Source organism: Lepisosteus platostomus, chromosome 22, assembly GCF_059453375.1.
Source record: "Lepisosteus platostomus isolate fLepPlt1 chromosome 22, fLepPlt1.hap1, whole genome shotgun sequence".
Classification (NCBI taxonomy): Eukaryota; Metazoa; Chordata; class Actinopteri; order Semionotiformes; family Lepisosteidae; genus Lepisosteus; species Lepisosteus platostomus.
Window position 1 is genome coordinate 71146 of NC_142632.1, and position 17848 is coordinate 88993.

Consider the following 17848-nt stretch of genomic DNA (forward strand, 5'->3'; position numbering starts at 1 on the left):
TAGAAAAACATTTTGTTAACAGGCATTCTGCCTTAGTCCAAACACCTATAGCTTGCAAAGCGCATGCTATTAGACAGGCACCTCTGCAAGACCTTAAGAGTCTCTTAAACTAGTGATAGTAAGGTGTTCCCAATGGGCGATGTTTGGCTTTCAAATCATCTCTCTGTGGAAGCGCCGAGATGCAGCTGTTTAAGGCTTAGAAGCAGCTGACTGTTTCACTACCTAGCGGATTACTGTCAGTCAGGGAGCTCAGAGGTGAAAAGCCTGTCTGAGAAACAATTCGCCGTCAATCAGTTCAATATGTTCCGTACCAGCTCGGCGCACCTGAGATCATCTTGGTAGCCGTGTAGCTCAGATGAGTGAGAGCGTGTGTGTGTGCACCACCGTGATTGGATGCCGGTCCTTCTCAGGTCACAGTAAACCTTCTGCTGCCTAACTTTCCTAATTTTGGGGATCCCTTTGAAAAAGCAAAGGAAAAAAAAAAACTGGCTCTTCATCAGCGTGATCGACCCAACCCAGTGTGTCCCAGTGGCCTAATGGATAAGGCACTGGCCTTCTAAGCCAGGGATTGTGGGTTCGAGTCCCATCTGGGGTGCTCCTGTCCCATTTTGAGCGTACAAATGTCCTTGTGATTTGCAAAGCTGCAACCCCACCTTACTCAGTGAGCGTCTCTGCTTTTCTCTCACATACAGTTGGGAGAAAAACTTTTGTAAACAGCCCTTCGGAATGATGTGGATTTCTGCATGAATGGCTCCTAACATGTGATCTTATCTTTATCTAAGTCATAATAATTAATAAAGAGAGTCTGATTTCACAAACAACACACGCCCAACATTTGACATTGCTGTTTCTTTATTGACCAAATGGTTTAAACAATCAAGGTCATTGATGGAAAAAGTACGTGAACCCTTATATTAAGGAGCTAGTGGAACCTCCTTTATGACAAAAACCTCAACCCCCACTTTCTGTAGCGGCTGGTCAGACCTGAGCAGCGGTTAGGAGGTATTTTGGCCTATTCCTCTATGCAAAACTGTTTCAGTTCATGTATATTTTTGGGATGTCTTGCGCTGAACGACCTGCTTCAGATCACGCCACAGCACTTCAATGGGATTGGGGTCAGGACTCTTACTTGGCCATCCCAAAATACGGAATTTCTTCTGTTTCAGCCACTCTGTTGTTGATGTAATCCTTTGTTTTTGTAATGCTGCATGACCCAGCGTCTTTCAAGTTTTAGATCACAGGCAGACACCCTGACATTCTGCTGTAGAATTTCCTGATACATCTTGGAATTCATCGGTCCCTCGATGATTGCAAGCCGTACAGCCTCCGCCATGCTTCCCAGGTGGGATGAGGTTTTGGAGTTGGTATGCAGTGTTTTGTTATCTCAAAACATAACGCTGTGCACATTTACCAACAAGTTCAACTTTTGTCACGTCTGTCCACAGAACATTGTTCCAGGAGTTGCTGTGGAACATCCATGTGGTCTTTAACAAACTTGAGAGGGGCAGTGGTGTTTTTTTTTGGGGGGAGAGCAGTGGTTTCCTCCATGGTGACCTCGCATGATCACCACTCCTGTTCAGATTTCTTCTTATGGTGGATTCATGGACACAGACGTAAGACAAAGTCAACCACCTGTTCGCTAGATCCCATCCCCACTCAGCTAGTCAAAGATTCCCTCGAAGGACTGGCAGGACCTATAATTAGTATGATGAATGCATCGCTTGCGTCAGGCGTTGTACCTGATCAATTTAAGGTAGCGGTTGTTAGACCGCTCCTTAAGAAGTCAAATTTGGATCCACAAGTTCTTAACAACTACAGGCCTGTCTCAAAGGTCCCATTTCAATCTAAAAGTCTTGGGAGAATAGTTGTTGCCCAACGTCAATCGTATCTGGATTCAAATAATATACTTGAGAAATTTCAGTCTGGTTTCTGAAACTGCATTAACAAGAGTCGTAAATGATATTCTCTTAGCTACTGATGCGGGGAATGCAACAGTGCTTGTGCTTTTAGATCTTAGAGCTGCCTTTGACACGGTTGACCTCTCTGTTTTGTTACACAGGCTTGAGTTTGAGGTTGGCTTATCTGGAACCGTCCTTCAGTGGTTTACTTCACATTTTACTCATCGTTTTCATTATGTTCAAATATCTAATAATTGTACTGCTTCATCAATGTCACCAGTTCAATTTGGGGTACCAGAAGATCAGTGCTGGGACCAATATTGCTCTCTCTCTCTACATGCTGCTGATAGGTAGGATAATATGAAAAAATAATATGAACTTTCATTCATATGCTGATGACACTCAAATAAACATTTTGTTTACACCAAACGACAACTCTTCTATTATCAGTTTAGTTAAATGCATTAAGGAAGGAAATACTTGGATGTGTGAAAACTTTTTGTTACTCAACTCTGAGAAAACTGAGGATCTGTTGATCGGAGGCAACAATACTGATAGGACTACTATAACTTCAGCACTTAACTCAGAGGATTTAAACATTTGCCTCAAAGAGACAGCACGTTACCTAGGCGGCATATTAGACACAAGGCTCTTAACAACTTGCATTGTTAAGTGCCTTGGGACAACCTTGTTGTGAAAGGCGCTATATAGAAATACATTGATTTGAATTGAATTGACAATGTAAAATGTTGTGTGTGTTGTTTGTTAAACAAGACTGTCTTTATTTATCAAAAAATAAAAGGAATTTGCTAGGAATGCAAACGTTAGGTTGCGCTTCTTCATGCTGCATCGTCGGCATGAGTGGAGCTTTTTAAACGTCTGTACTTACTGTGCCCCATAAGAAATCGTTTGTCCCCGTTCAAAAGAGATTGTGCGATGCCCTGCAGTGTTCGCAAAGCAAACCTTTGACAGTTTGAAAAGAGGAATTTATTCTGCTTCCTGTGCGTGCAGTAGTTACAAAGTTGAACGTCTTTACACGATTTGCTGCAGTTTTCAGTGGGCGGGCTTTGTCAGATGGCTTGGAAAAACGCACTGTGTTTCGGCTCGGGAAACATCATGAGAAGTGTCCTGCATGTTTTCTGTGTATAGCTGTCTTTTAACGCATACAGAATTCATTCGAAATCATTGATTTCTCCAATTAACAAGGGTCCCTTAAAAGATGAGTCAAAGTAACGTCTAATCGGATTAGTTTCCTTAGAGCTGGTTCAGAGTTTGCTCAAGAGTTTACCTTTCACAGATGCGCAAAGAAGAATGTTGGGGGTGCATGCTTCAAGGTGCCTTACAGCTGTAGGGAGTGATTCGAGACGATTCATGCCGTGTGCTCGTTCCCATATACCGTACGCCCCGGGGTGCAGTGCTAGGATGACGTAAAATACCGCTTGGGCACGTAACGGCGTTATATGCAAGTGCGGGACGTGAGGGTTTTCGTTTGTTCATTTTGTTTTGCTCTGCTTTGCTTTGTTTCTTGGTCAAGAGGCGTAAGGTAAGTCGTAATCCAGGGAGAACACTGGTGGCAAACAGTCCGAGGTGAGAGGCGAGGTCCAAAGTCGAAAAGGCAGAAGGGGAGTCCAATATCCAGAATAAACGAGGTAATGGAAAAAACGCCAGGTAGAGCTCTCAAGGAGTAGACTCAATACCAGCGGGAAGCAGGTAAAGATGGTAAAAATAGCACTGCGTACCGCACGGTGGAGTGTGTGCAGGTGGGTTAACTCATGCGGCGGCGTTTGTTAATAATCACCCGCTGCTGGTGCTGTTTAGATTGCTTAAGAGTTGGTCTTAACTGCCTGGCGGTCATGACAAGCTCCTCTTTAAGCTGTGGTTTAGTTTTGCATTCATGTGTTTCTAGAGCAGTTATTTATGGGGGTGGGTGGGTCTTTCACAGAGGCTCAGGACAAATCCCCTGCATGAAAGTCTACTGTGTGCGTTCAAACAGTCACAGGTTAAGAGCCAGGCAGGAGGACAATGGACAGAAGAAGCAACGAACTAAAAATAAAAGAACGAATATGAAAAAGCCACCATCTTTTTCTTTTTGACATTTTCCGACTTTCATGCAAGCCAGGACAAAGTTGCTCGTAGCTACTTGTGGATTCAAATACTCTATCGAGTGCTTTGATGAGTTTTTGCAATTTGATTGTCGTCCTGTCAGCCTGTTTCTGTTTTTTTTTTCAATCTAGTGATGGAAAGTAAGAGGGAAATGATGGAGCAATCAATAACCGCTCCGGAAAAATGGCAGAAAGAAATGGCCCGTCACTAAGGACATTTGTGAAGCAGAGGAGTGACATCACCACAAAGGCGACTTATTCTGCTGATCGTTTTGGTGAATAATGATTGAGGCGTGTTAAGAGAAAGGTAGCTGCGTCAGCATGCTTAGGCTGCAAAGGATAAAGCAAAGGTTTACTCCATGCTGAAAAGAGAAGAAAAGAAGCACAACGTTTTGGCTGTGGAGCCTTCTGCGCCATCTTCTTTAGCAATGGTGATGATGTTTACATTGGAAAAACTGAGACACGCATACTGGAGGGGCTTGAACCACCAACTTTTCAGCACCACAGAGTCTGACAGTCTTTTGTGCGCCCTACATTTGCAGGTTTATGGTCAAAGAAAACAATCACTTGCACTTCTTGCAGCCGGCAATCTTTTTCCACTGACAACCAAGAAATGGATTTCATCTTTCACAAGCTGTATGGATTTCTTCAAAAACAAGTTATTCCAGAAAGGAAATGAATTCTTGCATTAAACTGAACCAAGCTGTACATGTTTGTCTGAAATGAGATATGCGGCACAACAAGACACGGAGAGAGGCACCGCTGGTATTCAGACCCAGGATCGCCTGCTTACTAGGCAGGCACTTTAAGCCACTAGGGAACAGCGCCAGCAGAGCACCGTGCTTTTACAGACACTTGGACACATCTGCGTTCGGTGTGCACTTAATCTGCTCTCTGAGCCCGTTGCCTCCGTCCCATTTAATAGCAGAACTGACGCCAAGAGAAATGATGAGAAATGGCATTTATCGGGCACTTCTCATGTCCAAGGAGCTCAATGCCCTTGACACCTCCCCAAGGCGACAGAGCTGTGCATTCTTTGGCGACACCATTTTTTCTTTTGTTTAATTTCTATACTTATTGATAGAATAAAAACGATATGTCATGTACTGTAAGGGAAATGTCTCTTTTCATGGGGAAAGCTAGCACCAGCAAATGTTGTGTTTAGAAGAAGTGATTTAACATGACACGTGACCTAATTTACCGGAGCAAAAGCTCACCCAGCAAGCCCTGCTTTACTTCTACAGGAGAGAAGTACTGTAGAGTCTGCAAGATGTTCAGCTGGGTAGCTACGTCAGCATGCCTCGGCTGCAAAGGAACAAGTAATAGGTTTATTGCATGCTGAAAAGAGAAGAACGGAAACACAGCGTTTCGGCCGTGAGGTCTTCTCACACCTGAAGAAGCCTCACACCTGTAAAAGGCTCCATGGTTTTCTTTCTTCTCTTTTCAACATGGAATACACCTATTGTCTGCAAGATGTGACAATTTCACGGTGTTTTGGAAGAAAACCTTTTTTCTTTGAATTCAAAATCAATCAGAATTTCAGCATGACACACCAACACTTTTTCTGTTTTAAGGAGATGATATTTTAAACCTGATAAAAATAGTAGGAAACACAAGTTTCTTGCTGTGAAAATTTAGATGGGGAAGTGTACTACTGGTAGCAGTGTAGAGCTCTCTGTGGTGGAATGCAAACACATGTTCTATGGGCCAGTGGCGTAATGGATTACGCGTCTGACTTCGGATCAGAAGATTGTAGGTTCGAGTCCTGCCTGGTTCGTGAGGCTTTTAAACCTCTCAGGTTCCTCGGTAACAGGTTGCCGTCATGTATATGAACTATAGAAAAGCATCTGCCACAACCCGTAAATTAGCACGCAAGTGCGGGCTAGTTAACACAGAACTGTATGGAGATCATCTCCAGCTCCGAGCTCAATTGCAATAAAAAAACATGCAGAACAGAACTGGAGAGCAGCTGAATTTGTGCTCAGTAGGGTGGGGAGGACTCAGCATTGCTATTGTTCTAATTGGCATGAACTGCAGGGGATCTGAATCAGAACACGTCAGTTAGTTCGATCATTGCGTCAATATGTAGGCCACGTTAATATAGAATTATTACTTTGTCTGTCTCGTCTTTGTATATAGGTGAATGTCCCTGACAATTTCATGTTAGTTTTTAAGAACGACATTGGTGCTAATATATACATATATAGCATATAAGGAACACGTAAAAGTTTAGTCCATGTTGAAAAGATAAGAAAACCGCCACAACGTTTCATCTCGGAATAAATCTTTACTTGTTGTTTTGCAGCCTACCCATTCTGACCTAACTCCTCCCTTGAAATTCCCTAACAGATAAGGGTACGTAACGGCTCATGCGATGCTCAGTTGCAATTTGTCCCAAAACAAACAAGAACAGCAGCTGAGGGTTTGAGTTTGAACATGCACTGTATTAAAGCAGCTTTTATTTCCATTGATAAATGCTAGATATTCCTACAGAGATTCTCCAGGTAGTAAGCGATTCCTGTTTCTGTTTCTATTTCTGTTTCATATATATATACAGTATATATACAGTATTGTACTATTATTATATAATTGTTACACTGTGGCTGTGTTGTGTGTGTTAAGCTGCTGTTGCACTGCAATTTCCCTCACGGGATCAATAAAGTATCTATCTATAAGAAGACATTACCAACAACGACCACAAGATGGAGATATTGTCCAAAGAGGCAAGAAGGGCAAAGCCGCGATAAGGTAAAATCATTTTTTGTAAGAGATTGCTGTCAGAATGCACATCCGTATCCCAAACAGAATCTCTAGTAAAATATGATCATTTGTGAAACAGGCAATTGAGTGTCTGCTACAATATGATTGCTACAGATGCAGCCATTCAAAATGCGCGGGCGTACGCTGTACGCAGTCTACCACAAGTTACCGGTAAATACCGCGAGTTACCGGTAAATACCGCTAGCAAAATAATAGTATCCGGAATTTCCGCAAGGTGGAGCTAATAAAGCTCAACTTCTCATGTTTGAGCTGTAGCCATCAAAGTCTTTAATGAAGATATTACTAATAGTATTAATAATAAATGAACTTGGACAAGCTGTAAACTCAAAGTATTGCCCTGGTCCACATTATTTTTTCATTGCCCGTCTTTGTAAAAGTAACACCACAGCATTTCGCAATCACGCATTTTTTTCCAATCATGCAAAGTACAGTAATTTTTGAGAATCGATTCACCATGCCTTTCACATGCTCATAAAAGAGGTTGATTTAGGAACATAAACATATTACCGTATGCAAACTGTACTGTATACAGTTTGTATATGTATATGTATATGTATATTTAATGTCTTAACTGTGCCCGTTTAAGTATTGAATATTTATATGGAATTTTACCACTGAAGGGAAATCTTAGTGCCTGAGCATAAAAAGAATAGGAGCATACTGGAACACGTGTGAAGGCCATAAACGATATTAATTTTGGAACATAAACATACAGTATATGGCTGGTCTCGGTACTTTAAAGAAAACATACACGAAACATGGTTTCATTATGACCAGAATCGGTCTTGAGATATTTTTAACTTGATTTACAGTATTTGAGAGGTATGTCTTGACACCGATACTACGTAAATACTCCTCACGTATATGTTTCTAGGTTTATATTATGCATTTCATACGGTCAAATTGCTTTTGAGCAACTGATAAGAAGCGCGAAACGGTATGCCCAGGGCGTTTTAGTTTTCGTTTTGTTTTAATGCAGTGCAGTGGATTGATTAGAGATATCAAGTACATACAAGTCATTTTTTAAATGTTGTAGTTCGTCTTGTAAAAATGTTACGAGTACATCATCTGTCAACAATTACACAGGTTCTGTTTCCATATTGCGGTTTTTGGTTACGTAATATTATTTTCTAATTTCACGTTGTGAATATATGATTTGGGCAAACAGAGCCGCAAAGAAGTACATTATGGGTTGTTGTTGTTTTTTTGCAGTTTTATCTAAAATAAGCGATGCTTAAACCTTTGTCTGATTCTTGTGAAACTATCCACACGACAGTTACCTAGGAGTTGACTTCAGTGATGTCACTGATGGGATGTTTCTAAAAATCCATCCTCTGTAAAACATCTTCTCTAGTTGTTCTGCATATGTATTCGCTAATGAAGCTGTGTTTTTCGGAGCCTGGTTCTCTACATTTCTGTATGAACCAGCTTAGAGGGCTAAAGACAGCTTGTGTTTAAATTGAGTGTAAGGTAATTTATGCTTCTAAAGTCATGGTCAGCATTTATTATTGTACTGTGCTGTAAACTTCTTCTGTGCCTAATTACATTATTTTATAGTCGATAATGTTTCTGTAGTGCTTTTTCAGCCCTCAGCATGTGTCTGCGCTGGTGGTGCTGTGGGTTAGGTTCCTGACTCCTATGTCACATGGTCTGTGGTTGAATCTCATGGAACTATGACTTTAATTTTTAACAAACATTTCTTTGAAAAAATGAAACATTTCCCTTGGTCAGAGATTAAATAAAACCTCACTCGCATCAAAACAAATTTATATTTCTAAATATCACAACATGATCGAATTTACGTCTTTTTAATAACAATGAATAGTCACCTATGCGTTACAAAATAAACATTTATATTGATTTGAATTGCGTTTTGATTTAAATCGTAAACGCGTGTTTAAATATATGTGTTTAAAGGCGATATACTGTATAAAAGCGCTGATTCTTATGGAATGTGTTCGGCCGGGGATTCAAAAAAAATATTTTTTTTAATCGCGTATCTAAGGAAAATTGCAGTATAACTTTGTTCATGCACAAACAGTGGCATGTTACATTATAATTTGGGTGTCTCCTCTTGCCAGAAAGCTCTAAATTGCATTTTGAGTGCGGTTTTTGACTTTTTCTAAATTGCAACCCATAAATAAAGCTGATACAGTTTAGACTTACTGTATTCTAAACTGTATTACAACATCACATTGGACAATGCAACGTAAATTGCAAAAATGCACTTGGAATCTATCCTAGCCCTACTATGAAAATTATTTAAACTGCGACACTTATCATTCATCTTTAAATAAACTTTATTTTATATAGCGTTTTAAGCGAATAGGTAATTAGATTGCTCATAAACCTAATCGCTTTTTCTACATAAACACAGCGTGATTGCTCTCTGAAAATGGTTTTTTCTTTATATTTAGGCTCAGATTTCAACTATAGATCGTATTATTATGAACTTTCTTGGAAAAATGTCTTTTATGTAAACCATGTTTGCTATTAATTCATTTAGGGCTAAAATACGTTCATTGTCTTCCAATCGAGTCGAGTTGACATTGGAAGCTTGCCACGCCCGGACTGTTACACCAACGCATTAGCATGTTGAAGCGATTTCATTGAGGAGGCCATCTACTAGTTAACACTGTACTTCCTACTTTGAAAATACCTGTGAAATTGGTTTAATTCGTCACAGCCAGCACTCCGGCAGAGAGGGGGGTTGTACTCGTTAATGTCTGATGACATACAAGTGGAAAGATTACAGATTTTAATAGTCTTTTTTCTGAACCAGGGAAAATCTGATCATGTTTCTCTATAACAATAATAAAAAACTTTATTTTCAATTATTTTACATATCCCGCTTGCACATCGCATGACTTTAATAAATCTATTCTTTATTAATACTAAATAAATAATACTAAAAATACTTCAGCAAATAGGTCACTTGATTTTTGGAATAATTCCAAATAGCACAATGATCCACTGGCATCCCTGAAGTCTGTTTAGTGCATAATCTTCCAAATACAATCACTAAGCAATTATAAGAATTATACCATCCTACTTCTTTGTGATATCCTGTAAAAACTAAACCTATTTTTATAAGGCTTTTACTCAAAAGATTTCCAAACACACAAAGCATTTGTGAAGTACTATAGTATTTCTAAAGGTTACTGGTACAACATCAATCATTAAAGCTTACCAATAAAGTTTAGATTGCTGACTATGGACTAACTACATTAACTAACTGCAATGCAACACTATACATTTTACAAGAATATCTGGTTGAATTCTTGCATTTGTAGCCAATTTAATGCGAGAGAAATAAGCCAATTTAATTATTTCACAAAAAATAATGTGATATAAAATGGATGTTTTTAACTTTATTGTAGTGTTTTAGAAACTAATATGTCTTCAAAAATGGTTGTTTTTCACTCCTAGGAATGAAAGCTGTTGTTATATAATGTTTATTTTCAAATTTTGAAAAATCAAAGGATTCTAGCTTTCTCCCCTTTCAGGCATCGGACACAGAGAACCTCATGGTTTTCCTAAAAATCATTTTTTATGTTCCCTGGTGTTCCAAACTTAGTTTTAATCAATTTTAATTTGTTATTATGTTAAAAACAGGGTAATAAATTTCTAATTGGACTATAAATAATGTCATATTGTCTGCTATAAAACTGATGTTTTCAACTCTATTGTAGAGATTCTAGAATCAACTAATAGAGAATTGAAATAAAAAAGGGCATAAGAAAACATTACCAACAACGACCACAAGATGGAGATATTGTCTAGACATTACCAACAACGACCACAAGATGGAGATATTGTCCAAAGAGGCAAGAAGGGCAAAGCTGCGATAAGGTAAAATCATTTTTTGAAAGAGATTGCTGTCAGAATGCACAACTGAATCCCAAACAGAATCTCTAGTCAAATATGATCATTTGTGAAACAGGCAAATGAGTTTCTCAGGTGCCCATTGCTCATTTTCAGACACATTTATGCAATACTTTCACCATGCGTTGAGCAATAGGGATTAAAGATACCAGAGGTAAGGTTTAAAAGTGATTCTGAGGTGCAACACATCAGCGATACAGCTAGGCATCTGAAATGCGGGGTTTGAGAGCCCTTCAGGGAACACCGTACCCTAAAGGTACCAGAAGTCCACTAGTATAAGCATTAAGTCACTGTCACCCCTGTTACAATGTGATTGCTACATATCTTCATTTCTTTGGTTTTTAAGGAGTAAGAGTGCAGGGGGTCTAAATCTGCGATCCAGTGTGTTGAAGTATTTCACAACACTACCTGTAGCCCGTATGGAAATAAATACTAATTCTGATTATTGCCCTGGGCATGTACCAATAAATCACTGAGCATATATCACTGTGTTGAAGCTAGAGACCTGTATGTAATATTATGGTGCTAAAATGTCATTTTCACATATATTAATGTAATAAATGATTGCTTATGCTTAATAAACAAATCTAATTAAAATAAAAACTTAAGTTTTGTATTTGTCTTGTACCATAGAACATGATTTTCTTTGTATTTCAAGCCCACAAAGTGTCCAAATGATGCACGACATGATATAAGGAAGATTATCACATGAAAAATCGGTATTATCTTTCTCATGAAAATGCATTCCTTTCATTACCTTTTAATTTTTAAAATGAACTCAAGTTGTGTATAATGTAATAATTTAAGTAGAATAGATTCTAATAATATAATGATCCAGTGTGTTGCACTACTTCACTGCTTCACTGTTCTATGCCGTCTGGAAATAAATCCTCAGACTGCTTACTGCCCTGGGCTTGTACCAATAAATTACAGGAGCACATCAATATATCACTGCGTTGAAGCAGGAGACACACAATCACTGCAAACACATCCTAAATACAGTGTTCCAGCACCTTTGACCTCATCCAGAACGTATCATTTCTTGAAAGGGATTGCTGTCTGAATGCACATCTGAATCCCAAACAGAATCTCTAGTAATATACGATCATTTGTGAAACAGGCAAATGACTGTCTCAGGGGCCCATTCCTCATTCTCAAGACACATGTATGCAGTACGTACACCATGCATTGAGCAAAAGGGATCAAAGACACCACAGGTAAGGTTAGAATTCATTCTGACTATATTCTAAAATATTGGACTCATATTCTTATGATGGCAGACATGATGCTGCGTTTAAAACCGGGGTTAATGGACATTATATGACTGTCAATTCTGTTTTGTTTTGGAGACACTTGGCTGCCTATATGGTACAGTGCAGCGTGAAGGAAACATTTTCCAAAACTGTGTCAGCTCAAAAGTTGTAAGAGAACCTCTCCAGCTGCTTTAACTCTCTTCATTTTTGTCATTTAATTGTCTGTCGGCACTATGTGGCAGCGTTGCATGACAACCCATCTCACCACGGAAAGGAACCTAACAGCTTTGGTAAGAGAGGAGAAAAGGACCTGGCCAGTAAGGGGCTCGAACCCACGACTTTGACGTTATTAGCACCATGCTCTAACCAACTGAGCTAACCGGCCTCACGACAGTGGTCCTCTCTGTGCAGCGCCTTTTACTTCCATTGACAAATGATAGCAATTCGAAGAGAGATCCTTCAGACCAGCAAGCAAACCCACGGCTATTTCGGTTTTCTATCTAGGCAACGTTGGTGTCTGCAATAGCATACATGAAAGCGTGATGCAATTTCTGTGGCTACATTTGTTGCACGTCATGCACAGTAAGAGTGTTTCTAACACCAAATAAAAAGTCAACAATTAGCGATCACGCCTTCTCCTCAGTTAACCCACTGAAACCCTTGCTGTTAACAGTTCTTTACTGCGTGCTTTAAGAACACCTACATAATGTGTCAGTTCTTTCAGCTTTATTCATTAGGTTTTCAAAGGCATAAGTAGAGCACCAGAGGCGCGAACGTAAGATGTGTGGTTATCTGAAGAACTCATTTCCATGGCAGCAGGGCCAAGTGATTCAGCGTATTTATAGTACCAGGAATGGAGAAGCGGCACTTCGCCTTTGCCGGGGAGGCACAAGGATACGTGTGGCAGACGCCATAGTCGGCAGGATTCAAACCTGTGCAGGGAGTTCGCAACGGATTTCAAGTCCATCGCCTTAAACACACGGCCACGACTACAGCAAGCTCACCCCCGCCGCATTCCTCCTATAATCTAACACAGAGTGCGAGGTGGCTGCAGAAACTTTTTCAAAGTCGCTCTCCGTTAAAAAAAAAATAAATACCTTTGACAAAATACGTGCCGGCAGACAGACATGCCTCAGAGGGTTTAAGGCTGGCTTCACGTTCAAATGATAAAGTCTCCCCGTCCGGATGTCAAAATGGAACTTTGGCAGACAGAAAAAACATCAACAAACCACAAATGTGGACAAGGATTTTACAAGCTGCACCACACTGCACTTTCCAAAGCATTTACATTCCTGTTAGACGCAGGAATTGCCTTTGATTTGCGCGCTTACGAACGCCATGGAAAACGAAACAAAACTAAAGCCCTCAGCTCCTGCACTTGATTATAATGCCGTTACGTGTCGAAGCAGGAATTTATGTCATCCTACCACTGCAATACGGGGAATAGAGGGAAATGAGCACACGCTACGTATGTCTCAATCACTCCCTAGAGTCGTAAGGCGCATTGAAGGGTGCACACCGATCATTAATCGTTGCGCCTCTGTGAAAGGAAAGCTCTTGAGCAGTCTTTGAAACAGCTCGGATGAAACACTTGATTGCTTCCATGTGCATCTGGAGCCCATTTCTTATTTTCACTTCACGCCGCCCAAAGCATTTCTAAAACAGGAGATTCGTGTTTGGGAATGCGCCCTGCCCTACGAATAAAACAGGTCTACGGGTCTGAAACCTGCTCCACGGAAAACAGTTCTGTTGCGCTTTTGATCAAAGGGAGATTCGCTGTTCTTACTTTTTGATGACATAACACCCAAAGGGGCTTCTTTGGAGCTGGATTCCAACCAGCATCCTAAAGTTTCTTGGCGGTATCCTTTACAGTCCTCTGTTCGGTCGACAAGGGACAGAAGGGGGCAGCTTTCCTCACACACACAGTGCAATGTACTGTAGTGTTCCCGTTCATTGAATTCGCAGTTCTGCATCAGACCTCTAACTCGTTTCCTTAGCTTGGATTTAAGCCATGAAGCAGGCTTCTAGTCTATAAACGTCTAGAGAAATCACAAACTATTTGAGAGGCCATCATCCCAGGGGAACTGACAAAGTCTATCCCTAAACACCTAGCGCAATCTCTCGAGAGACTGTCAAAAATCGCTTTCTCCGTTTGCGTTGCAAGTAAGTGAAAACGCGGTCTCAAACCAGAGCCACTTGGCAGCAGCGGCACGTAAATACTGTTACTGTCACTGCTCGATACTGACGTTAGCCTACTATACCATGTTCAGCCACCGCTAGGAAATGTACGGCTCTAGTACTGGAGCAAACAACAGGAGGGCCAAAGGCACACGGGCACACGGGCACACATGGAGAGTGACGAGAATGGGACTCGAACCCATGCGTGCAGAGTACAATGGATTAGCAGTCCATCGCCTTAACCACTCGGCCACCTCGTCTAGGAAACTGGGCTGTCCAGACATGGGTTGCAGCGCTCCAGATGATCTTTTTCTTTTTTTTCCCTCGTACTCGAGGGTCATTTTCCTGTTCCACATGCGATTTCAACATTTTCCTTGGGAGATGTCAAGCCAGCAAGCCACTGGTTCAGTGGCCATTGTGGAGTTCAGTGGCCCTGTTGTACACAGAATGCACATTGAGCTCCTTGGACATGAAAAGTTCCAGATAAAAGCCATTTGTCATCCTTTCTCTTGGTGTCGATGTTGCTATTGTATGTAAAGGTGGCAACTTGCTCAGCGAACAGGCGGAGCACACACCGAATGCAGATGTGTCTGAGTGGTGTGTCCAAGTGGCTGCAAAACGACAGCACTCCCAGGGCGCCGTGGCTTAGTTGGTTAAAGCGCCTGTCTAGTAAACAGGAGATCCTGGGTACGAATCCCAGCAGTGCTTTTTTTGTTCTGTGTTCTCGAACAGAACTGGTCATTATGGACAACCGCCTACAGCTAGACCTAATTAAATGCAAGTATTCATTTCCTGTCTTTAACACGACTTGTTTTTCTTAAAATGGATGCAACTTGCAAAACATGAAATACAAACCTTGCTAATCAGTGCTAGCGGCTGGCAAAAAAAAAAAGAAGTCAGCAATGTTTTTTTTCTTTAACCTTAACCCTGCTAATGGAGAAGAGTTAAACAACCGAGTCTATGCAGCTTAAACGGTGCGCACGTCGGGTTCTTAGCTGAAAGGGTGGTAAATCACGCTCACCCCAGTTCTTAATCTTTTAAAGAGGATACAAAATTGAACCTAGTCGCCACATCACATACATCCTGTTCAATGATAAAAAGGTAACATCTATCCTTGCTCCAGAGTAAATCTCACGTTGAGGGCATCTTTTTTTTCACTTTACCGTGAATCGGGCTCAGCTGCACAGAGGAGAGAGCAGAGCAATGAGGTCACGGGGACAGGGGAGTCACATGCTGGCGGTTTGAATACGCGGAAGATCACTGAGGGATCCACAGTATATGGACCCTCCGTGCGCCATCAGTCCGCACTCCGGACTCTGAATCCTGCCATCCGAGTTAAGATCTCGGCGGAACCTGAGGCGCAGTTCCTTCTTAAAACGTAATCTGGTGAGCATTTCTAGAATCGTACTTGTATAGATGCAGCCTTTAATGTGTTGCTAGGTTAAAATTGATGACTTCTTGTATTTCAGTAGGTAACTGCCCTCTTGATTTCAGATTCAATTTCTTTATTACAGGGGCGCTTTTATGAAGACAGAGTCATGTTCAGGTACTTTGCTTGATGGAGGAAGCTCATTTCGGACTCTGTGATCTGCTCACCTGGAAAGGTCTGCTGTACTACTAAAAGAGAGAAGTAGAGTCTGGAAGAAGGGACAATTTTATAATGCTTTGGAAGGTAGGTTTTTTTTTCTTTGAAATCGAAATGAATCAGAATATCAGTGCAAAAGACAAACTCTTGGTTTGGTTTAAAGAAATATGGTTTTAAAACAGACAAAATGTAGAAAACAGGTGTTTCTCACTTTTGGAAAAGAATGGACCGGGGGTAATAGTTTACTAGTTGCAGTGCTGAGCTCACCGGGTTGCAGTCCTGCAATGTCACACGACGGCCAGTGGCGCAATAGATAACGCGTTTGACTACGAATCAGGAGATTGTAAGTTTGACTCCTGCCTGGCTCGGGTCGTTTTTAAACGCATCGGGCTACTCCCCTAAGTAGTCTGTGCTACTTACTGCATTGTAATCGTACTCAGTAAGAGATTTCCTTCATGTAAATGAACTGCACCTGACAGCTTTAGGAAATCACCTGGGCTCAGTACGGTGCTAAGAGCTCAGCGTTGCTGTTGTTCTAATTAGCACGCACTGCATCGGCTATGAACCCGAACTTTTCAATTATTCCGATCATTAAGTCAACACGTAGTCCACATGAAAGGTAGAAATATTCCCTTGTCTGTCTCTTGTTTGTATAGAACTGAATGTCCCTGACAATGTACTGTTAGTTTTAATTGAAGAACGGCATTTGTGTTCAAATATACCAGACAAGTTTATGTAACTGCTCTTGCGACACTAAGTTGTAATTAGTCAAGAAATAAAGTCGAACAACAGCTGCGGGTTTAATTCTGAACGTATGAGATTGCAGCGCCTTTTACTTCCATTGACAAATGATAGAGATTCGAAGAGAGATCCTTCAGACCAGCAAGCAAACCCACGGCTATTTCGGTTTTCTATCTAGGCAACGTTGGTGTCTGCAATAGCATACATGAAAGCGTGATGCAATTTCTGTGGCTACATTTGTTCCACGTCATGCACAGTAAGAATGTTTCTAACACCAAATACAATGTCAACAATTAGCGATCACGCCTTCTCCTCAGTTAACCCACTGAAACCCTTGCTGTTAACAGTTCTTTAATGCGTGCTTTACGAGCACCTATATATTGTGTCGGTTCTTTCAGTTTTATTCATTAGGTTTTCAAAGGCATAAGTACAACACCAGAGGTGCGAACGCAAGATGTGTGGTTATCTGAAGAACTCATTTCCATGGCAGCGGGGCCAAGCGATTTAGCGTTTTTATAGTACCAGGAAAGGAGAAGCGGCACTTCGCCTTTGCCGCGCAGGCATAAGGAGACGTGCGGCAGACGCCATAGTCGGCAGGATTCAAACCTGCGCGGGGAGTCCCCAACGGATTTCGAGTCCATCGCCTTAACCACTCGGCCACGACTACAGCGAGTTCGCCATCGCCGCATTCCTCCTTTAATCTAACACGGAGTGCGACGTGGCTGCGGAAACCTTTTCAAAGTCGCTCTCCGTTAAAAAAAAATAAATACCTTTGACAAAATACGTGCCGGCAGACAGACACGCCTCAGAGGGTTTAAGGCTGGCTTCACGTTCAAATGATAAAGTCTCCCCGTCCGGATGTCAAAATGCAGTTTTGGCAGACAAAAAAAACAGCAACAAACCACAAATGTGGATAAGGATTTTACAAGCTGCACCACACTGCACTTTCAAAAGCATTTACATTCCTGTTAGACACAGGAATTGCCTTTGATTTGCGTGCTTACAAACGCCATGGAAAACGAAACAAAACTAAAGCCCTCAGCTCTTGCACTTGATTATAATGCCATTACGTGTCGAAGCAGGAATTTACGTCATCCTACCACTGCAACACGGGGAATAGAGGGAAATTAGCACACGCTACGAATCGTCTCAATCACTCCCTAGAGTCGTAAGGCGCATTGAAGGGTGCACCCCCATCATTAATCGTTGTGCCTCTGTGAAAGGAAAGCTCTTGAGCAGTCTTTGAAACAGCTCGGATGAAACACTTGATTGCTTCCATGTGCATCTGGAGTCCATTTCTTATTTTCACTTCACGCCGCCCAAAGCATTTCTAAAACAGGAGATTTGCATTTGGGAATGCGCCCTGCCCTACAAATAAAACAGGTCTACGGGTCTGAAACCTGCTCCACGGAAAACAGCTCTGTT

General features: G+C 41.3%; 4 non-coding genes across 4 annotated transcripts; 2 read left to right on the forward strand and 2 right to left on the reverse strand.

Moving 5' to 3' along the window:
- Window positions 1–522: 522 nt before the first annotated feature.
- trnar-ucu (transfer RNA arginine (anticodon UCU)) lies at window positions 523–595 on the forward strand. The gene has a single exon. It is a non-coding gene; the product is annotated as a tRNA-Arg (tRNA).
- A 5109-nt stretch (window positions 596–5704) lies between these two features.
- On the forward strand, window positions 5705–5777 carry trnar-ucg (transfer RNA arginine (anticodon UCG)). The gene has a single exon. It is a non-coding gene; the product is annotated as a tRNA-Arg (tRNA).
- An 8498-nt stretch (window positions 5778–14275) lies between these two features.
- trnas-gcu (transfer RNA serine (anticodon GCU)) lies at window positions 14276–14357 on the reverse strand. The gene has a single exon. It is a non-coding gene; the product is annotated as a tRNA-Ser (tRNA).
- A 2651-nt stretch (window positions 14358–17008) lies between these two features.
- trnas-cga (transfer RNA serine (anticodon CGA)) lies at window positions 17009–17090 on the reverse strand. The gene has a single exon. It is a non-coding gene; the product is annotated as a tRNA-Ser (tRNA).
- Between the last annotated feature and the right edge of the window lie 758 nt (window positions 17091–17848).